The sequence below is a fragment of the Sturnus vulgaris genome, chromosome 2 (genome assembly GCF_052056855.1).
Source record: "Sturnus vulgaris isolate bStuVul1 chromosome 2, bStuVul1.hap1, whole genome shotgun sequence".
In the NCBI taxonomy this organism is placed as follows: domain Eukaryota; kingdom Metazoa; phylum Chordata; class Aves; order Passeriformes; family Sturnidae; genus Sturnus; species Sturnus vulgaris.
This window is the reverse complement of record NC_142244.1, coordinates 57,298,333-57,305,812: the sequence shown is the minus strand read 5'-3', so window position 1 is coordinate 57,305,812 and position 7,480 is coordinate 57,298,333.

Below are 7,480 nucleotides of genomic sequence, written 5' to 3'. Positions count from 1 at the left end.
GGGAATGGAGAACTGATGGATCTGAAACATAAAGCACTGTAGGTATCAATCTCTTTTTGAGGGTGGTCAGTTTAAGAAAAAAATAAATTCAAATAAGAAATTGTAATTTTTAAAACAAGAAAATAGAAGAAAAATCAATTTCAGTAACCCAGGGATCAAGTATGGATGGGTTGCTCTGAGAGTGAATCAGTGATGCTGAAGAAATTCTGCTCTGGAATATGAGGCAAGCAAAGCACAGTGGTGGGTCCAGGGTAAAAAAAGAATTTTCCTGCCAAGTTGCTGTTTACTGTGCTGCCAGCATTAGGAAAGTCCTGCTGAATACATTGTGGGAATTCTGGAGCAACAGAAAGAAAAGGCATAAATAAGATACATGGAAAAGTGTCATCAGCGCCTCCATGGGAGGCCCAAAAGAGCCAGAAAGGGAACATACACAACACTTGTTTGCAGTTTGTTTTTGTGGCTTCGCAAAGGAGTTGCTTGTCAAGAACAGCTGCCTTTCCTGATATTGCTGGGAAATAGTGCAAAGGTGGAGCCGCATAAACAAAACTGTGATTTTAGTTCAGCAGGACAGCCCTGCTTAGTTACCATATGCAGAAACCCAGTTGTTTTAACAAGCACCATAACACAAGCTGCAAGTCGGGTTTTTTTATTCATATGGGTTTATTTTTCTTCTTATTAATTATCACTAGTTAGTTTTCACACTAATTTTATCATGCTGTAAGTCCTTAAACAGTAGTTGCAGGCAGTTTATATTGTGTCTGAGCTTTACGAGCAGCTGAAACAGCTACAAAAGTGCTCTGTGTGGAACAGAAATAATGCCATTATCTTGCAATAACTAGTTTCAGTTCTTTTTCTCTCAGTGTGGCTTTTTGTAAAAGCCAGCAATAACAAAAAGCAACCTTCTTCTAACATTTCTTTTTCTACAAGAAAAAGGGTTATGAAACCTAATACCCGTCTTGGAAAAGTTATGACCGACTGGAAATGTTATGAAAGCATTAAATAGGCCAACGACACAAAGCAATGCTATTCAGAGACAAGTTTTGTAGAACAAAAGGAATTGTTGCCCAAGACACCACACAGATAATGTGTGTTGCTGGCCTTGGTGGGTCAGCTCCGGTGCTGATCCCTCTCTCTTACACCAACAGCCACAGTTTAAATCTCTTGATAGCAGTAGCAGGGGGCTGTGAAGGGCTTTCCTCAAGTGACCAGAGTGGGGACACTAGAAATTCAAAATGGAGAAATAGCTTGGCATGGAATTATACACCAAACCCTAATGCAACCTGATTCTGTAATTTCATTCAAACCCGGAGATCACAAAGGTGTGCATAGTCATATGTAAACACACATTTACAGGAATTTATGATCTTGTTAATTGTGGATTTAAAAGCTTCTTCTGTATCTGCAGCTCTGTAAGTGACCACAAACAGTGAAGAGTCGTGATAGCAACTCTCAGTGACCTGTTAAAGGTTATTAAAGGAAGACAATTCTTTGAAGTGTCCTCTGTTTTCCTCCTCATTAAGCATTATATTTTTCCATCAGTAGATTAACTGTTTTCACTCAGACCTTGGAGTCCTAGGATATAATGCCAGCTACATCTGATGTGAAAACAATCTGGAGCTAAGTGTGACCTGCATGGAGCTGACATCTCACTCCAGTTCTGTTCTGCAGTGCTCACCATCATCACCTGTGGCACACAAAACAAACCTACAGCTGCTGTTCAGCAAAACCTGTTTCAAAGTGATCCAGCTGCAAAAGGGTGTCGAGGGCCTCCCCCTAAATCAAAGCAGGAATTCTGACATCTGCTGTTTAGTAGGAGCTGATTCCGCTGGAGGTTGGCTCTCCACTGAGAAATGTGTGGGAAAACATTGACACTCTGTGGCCAGACAGATAAAATGCAGCTTCTGAAATTTCACAGGTTTTTGTCACTTTCTTCCATTTTACCAAACAGAAATGTAGTAAAGAACAGTTTGTAGCTTTTATTCTTGTTGAAAATTTCCAGTATCTATTCAGTAAATTTTGTTTATTGGCATAAAATGTCCTAAACAGGCAAGTTAAGGCAAATATTAAAAACAAATGATAAAACAAAACTGGCATCCAGACCTCCAGGAGCACTGAGAGTGAGACTGCTGTTGCTCTGGAGCCTGTCAAGTTGCACAAGTACATTTTCAGGTCCATGCTTGTACTATAATTTTAATCCCATTTTCTTCCTCTGGAACTGGAATAAGAGAAGGCCACCTTCAAGGGAACTGGATTTGTGTATTGCAAAGCAGGATTTCCTCCAAACTAATCTGGAGAGATTAATTTCATCAGCATACCTCCAAAACATAATTTTGAAGAATAGAAATAACAGATAAGATAATACCTATATTATGTTTAGTGCAGGTAGAGAGTAGGGTTAAGCATCATTATATGGTCTCTTTAAGGCTTCTTCTCAATAGAAACCAAAGGAATACTCAAAGAAGCCCCCAAAAGCCAGTCCTTGCTTCATGGCTTTCAAGAGACAGAGAAGCAAATACTAGGATACAGGAACATTTTTTTGGTACACATAACATCAATGTTTTTGTAAGCATACACATTTTTGGTCTTTTTTTTCTTTTTTCTCTTCAACTAGAAACAATAATAATGAAGAATTGAGCTTAAGGCCCCTCACGATAGTCAGAGCTGTATTTTAATTAGTTTCTAAGGTGAAAATGGCTGGTGTGCAATGTGGGGCATAGATGAGTGTGTGACCTAAGCTGGGATAGAGACCAACTGTAAGAAGAAGAGTTAATGAATATCAGGAAAGGGAATGATGGTGTCAGGATAGGTAAGTATGCCAAAAAAGCTTGGTTTTAAATTATCCTGGGGAGACAAAGCTAAGATGTTAGGGGTCAAGGAGGAAGAGATCTGCAAATTTAAGACATACGAAGAAGGACCTGGAATGAGAGTTTCAATGACATAGAAGAATACAGAGCACTGCCAATTTATGTGGGAAAAACGAAAACAGTTTGAGTAGCTCTTGAATAAGTATGTCTAGAGAGAGGTCTTGCATCCTGATAAATTCTAAACAGCTTTGGAAATTATAAATTCAGAAACTAGAGTAATAATATTTATGAAAAATATTCTACAGTAATATATCAAAGACATAGTGATTCAAACAGAAATCGAGGCATGGCAAATAATTTTACTTTCCATGTCATCCTGCTGTTGAAGCATTTACCAGCTAAGAGATGAGAACATGAGGGAAAAAAGTCTGTACCATATTTCTCACATTCACCTTTTTGTAAGGGTGCAATACAGGGAGTTATGGCAGGGTCTGATGGTCAGGACCTGTCCCACTGTCCCCAGCCAGGGAGCAGGCAGGCTTGGGGCTCATGCAGGGGGATGACCAGCCCTGGCCATCAGGCATCTGTGTTGAGCAGGATCTCACATCTGTGGGCATGTTTGTGTCCTAGTGGCTGCCGCCCTTCAACACAGGGATGGGTCCCAGCAGGCCAGACAGGTGGGGACTGAAAAGAGACAAGGACCAAGCTTCCTCCCTTGGGAACTCTGACATGGCATCAGCGAGGGTATAGCAGGTGAGCTTTTGTGCTTTCCAGCTGGAGTCATTCCCTACTGGAAAGAGTTAACTTTGGAAAGCACAAAGCTGGTATCTGCTGCCAGTTATGCTATTGAAAACATTTTTCTTCACCAAATGTTTGTCCCAGGGACTGAGGGGAAAACAAGGACCACAGGATGAGCTGGACATGAGAACAATGTTCTATTTCCAAACCCACCGGGTATGCCCTGGAGGAACCAACACCTCTCAGAGTGCTTAATGAGCACCTGAAGAACAAGTGCTCAACATCTGCTGTGTCTTTTGATGTGTGAGTCTTGTCATTCTGAACTTTAGGGTGTTGGTACAACTTTAAAGGATCATATCTTGTCAAGAGACATCACTTCAGGCAGGCTTTTCTAGGGCATGTCATAGCCTGTGGTTGTCTTGTGTAACTTTCAGACTATGCTAAGCCGTGTTTCAAGCCCCTGGGAATTTGTCTCGGGAGAAAGCAGCTTGCCTTCAGCTGCCAGCTCTCACAGCTCCCCACTGACCCTGATGGAACAGGCAGTTTCCTCGGCATGTGCCAATGAACTGGCATGAGTCTGTTAGCAGAAGTGAGTTTCCTGCAGGCACGCCAGAAATCGGGAGCAGAACAAGAGGAATGGAGCAGGATGCAGAAAAGAAAAATGCCAAACTTCTCTAAGCCTGAACCATCGCGTTTGTCTTTGTTGTGGTTTCAGCCTGGCTGAGTCAAATCCAGTGATCCCAGGAGGTTCACAAGGAACTGTCACAGGCCAAACACAGAGAAGTCCCCTTCAAGGTGACTGCCAGCAGTAGACAGGTGGGCTCTCCAGGTCAAGACATCCATCTGTGTCCAGGGCCTCCCTCAGCTCCCAGCAGGCTTTCTCACCAGCTGCTGCTCTGAACATGCCCTCCATGGGTGACCCTCCCACGTGTGATATAGTGAGGAAATCCTGCAGGAAACAGCCAGGGCTGGGTGCATGGTGGCTTTGGTGGCCTTTCTCAGGGACACAAGCACATCTGGATGGGGAGGCACCCTCTGCCTTCGCTGGACTGAGATGTACTTGTTGTTCCAAGCAGATGCCATTTGGATAAACGTTCACAGTAAGGACCAGAATACACCTGTTATTCCTGGCTCTGTGAAGGGTTGTGTCCCTGGACCTGCCTTCCAAAGAGGTGGCACAGGTGGGAATAAATGTGAGTTAATATAGTGATCAGGACAAAATCTCTTTAATTGGAATATTTGGGGCATGGGAAGGAGTGGGGATTCTCTCCTATATTACTAGTATTGATTATTGCTTTTTTTGGGATGAATATCTAGGAAGCAGAAAAATGCATGCCTAAAAAACAGCAAACAAATAAATTGACTGAAATTCTATGAAACTGTAAATGGAATTAGCATTGCTCCTGAGAATTCGGGGACATGAAACACAAGACAAGAACATTTATTCTGTCCACAGAAGACACAGCTTGAATAGGGGCTGTCCTTGTCTCTGAACACAATGTCTGAATTATTTAGTACCTGGCCTTTCTTTTCCAGCAGTAGATGCACTCAGAGCTCATCTTGTCTGCTTTTACTTTCTTTTCTTTCATTCTATCTTAAACAGACTTGTAATTGCTCCTATGTATTATTTATTGGAAATACGATGCTTTTGTAATATAGCTGTGGGCGGAACAGGCTCTGTAGGCACAGTCTGCACCCTGTGTTTGGACTAATTGTCAGGAAGAAAGAAAATAGGTTGCGGTTCAATACATAGGGTATAAGCATGTAAAAAAAGAAGAACAGAGTTTCCTCTATTTGCCCATGAATTACTGTATTCTGTGCCATAGAAAACCTGAAGGGAATCATCAGTAAAACTGTGCTTAGTTGTATCCTTTATTCTGGCTTTATTTCTTCCTTTTCCTTTTTCCCTTTCCCTTTCTTCTTTTTTTTTTTAAAGCAGCCTTCTTCTGTAGCATGTGAGGGAGTGATGCAATCAGAGACTCCATCACGTCATATTTCAAATGCTCAATTATTCACTGAATGGTAGAGTCTCCATCCCTGCGTCCTGTACCTCTATTTTAATTTACTTGAAATAAATTATGGTGCTGTGAATGTCTGTCAGGTGAAACAGATGTGTGTCACCACTGCCTGCCAAGTCTCAGAGAAGATGAGCAGCAGCAAAGGCAGGAGAAACATGAAAAGACCAAGATACAATTCACTTGACCCGCTTTTATATTTAAAAAACCCCAACTATACTGATCTTAAAGGACAATGAAATATGGGAAGGAAGGTTGTTCCAAAATGGTGAACAAGCAGATCAAGGATTTATTTTAAAAAGTGAAGAACATGGACAAAATTATAACCTTCAGTTAGCAACACACACTTCAGGGTGTGCAAGCACTGCCCTGAAGGGCCAGAATCCACTGCACATTACAGTTGTCTTTTTTTATCCACATCTAGAGATCTTTCTGCCAATTTTGCACTTACAGACTGGTTTTAGAAAAGACCACGTGTGAACATATGCTGCACAATTTTATTGTTGAATCTTGAGAAAAAAAGGCTAATGAAAGTCCTTATCACTGCATTCCAATATTTAAAGGGTGGTTACAAAGAAGATAGAGAATCCCTTTTTACGAGGAGTCTATGGAAAAAAAATGAGCAGTAATGGGTACAATTTACTCCTAGGGAGACACTGATTGTGCACAAGAACATAACTTTTCACAATGAGAACAATCTACCATTGGAATAATCTCCCTGGGGAAGTGGTGTGTTCCCCAACACCTGGGGACACTTCAGATTTGGCTGAAAAGGATACTGAGCTTCTTTTAGACCATGCATTGGCCTTGAAAGGTTGATTGGACCAGATGATTCTCAAGGTCTTTCCAGCCTGGTATTCCATGATTGCTAAAACCTGTCTTACACATCCACAAGCTGCATAAATCTTGTGGAGGCTCTTGGTGCCAGCCAGTTCTGTGGGTTAACAATGAGAGAGACTTTTATCACAGAGGTATCTTGCAATATGTGGTCTGTTTTGTACCTCTTGAAATCCTATGCAGCCTAAGTGGGCTGGACTTCTTGTGTTCTTTATTTTTTTCTTATGCATCTTCCTTTCTGTAAAAGATAGGAAACTGAAATATCTTGCCCCCAGAGGAAGAAATATGCCTCTCAGTGACCAGCTGACTACATAGTCCCTTCCATGTGCTGTGCCGAACTTCATCCCCAGCAATGCTGGTGACGTGAAGTCTATTGCTGAGGAAACTGCATCTCCCACAGATGGGTTAAAAATTCCCCTGTGGTCCCAGGGAAGCAGGGGTGAATCCCATTTCTTTTGCAAATAAAGGTAGCTAGAGAGCAGCTCTGCCTTACTGTTGTGAGGTGAGCTCTGCACGCCTCTGAGCAGCCTCTTAGGAGCAAAACCCAGTCAGTAAAGAAGGGAAATAAATCCTGGCTTTGCTGGGGCTCTGCTGGCTGTCATCGGCGGCTCTTGCACAAGTGAGTCTGGGAGTTGTTGCACCAGCACATTTTTGCCTCTGGCACGTAAAGTGCAAGGGGTGATGTCTTGTTTAAGTTTTCTCTTCTTTTAGGGGATTTTTGTACCCCCTCAGCCACAGAGGGCTCACTTTGCTTCACTTAAAAAAGTTAAAATGTCATAAATACTTTGATGTAAAGAATTTTATGGATTTTTGCCCCAGGAATGGCATTTTGACTCATTGTATTTCAATGAGGCATTAAAAAAACATGCTCGTGTGCATTTTAAAAAATTGCTGTTGTTACCATTTACACAAAAGGTAGTAAAAGCTGATGATACAGTGATTTGTTTTGTACTTTTTACCGTAAGACTGGCAGAAAAATCGTCTTGTTGCTGAAGAGGCTTTAAATCCCCACCCTTGAGCTGTGATTCAGCAAATTCCCAGAGTAACCCTGGTCTGAAACCCGGGTTCCTCCTTGTCCTGTCCTGC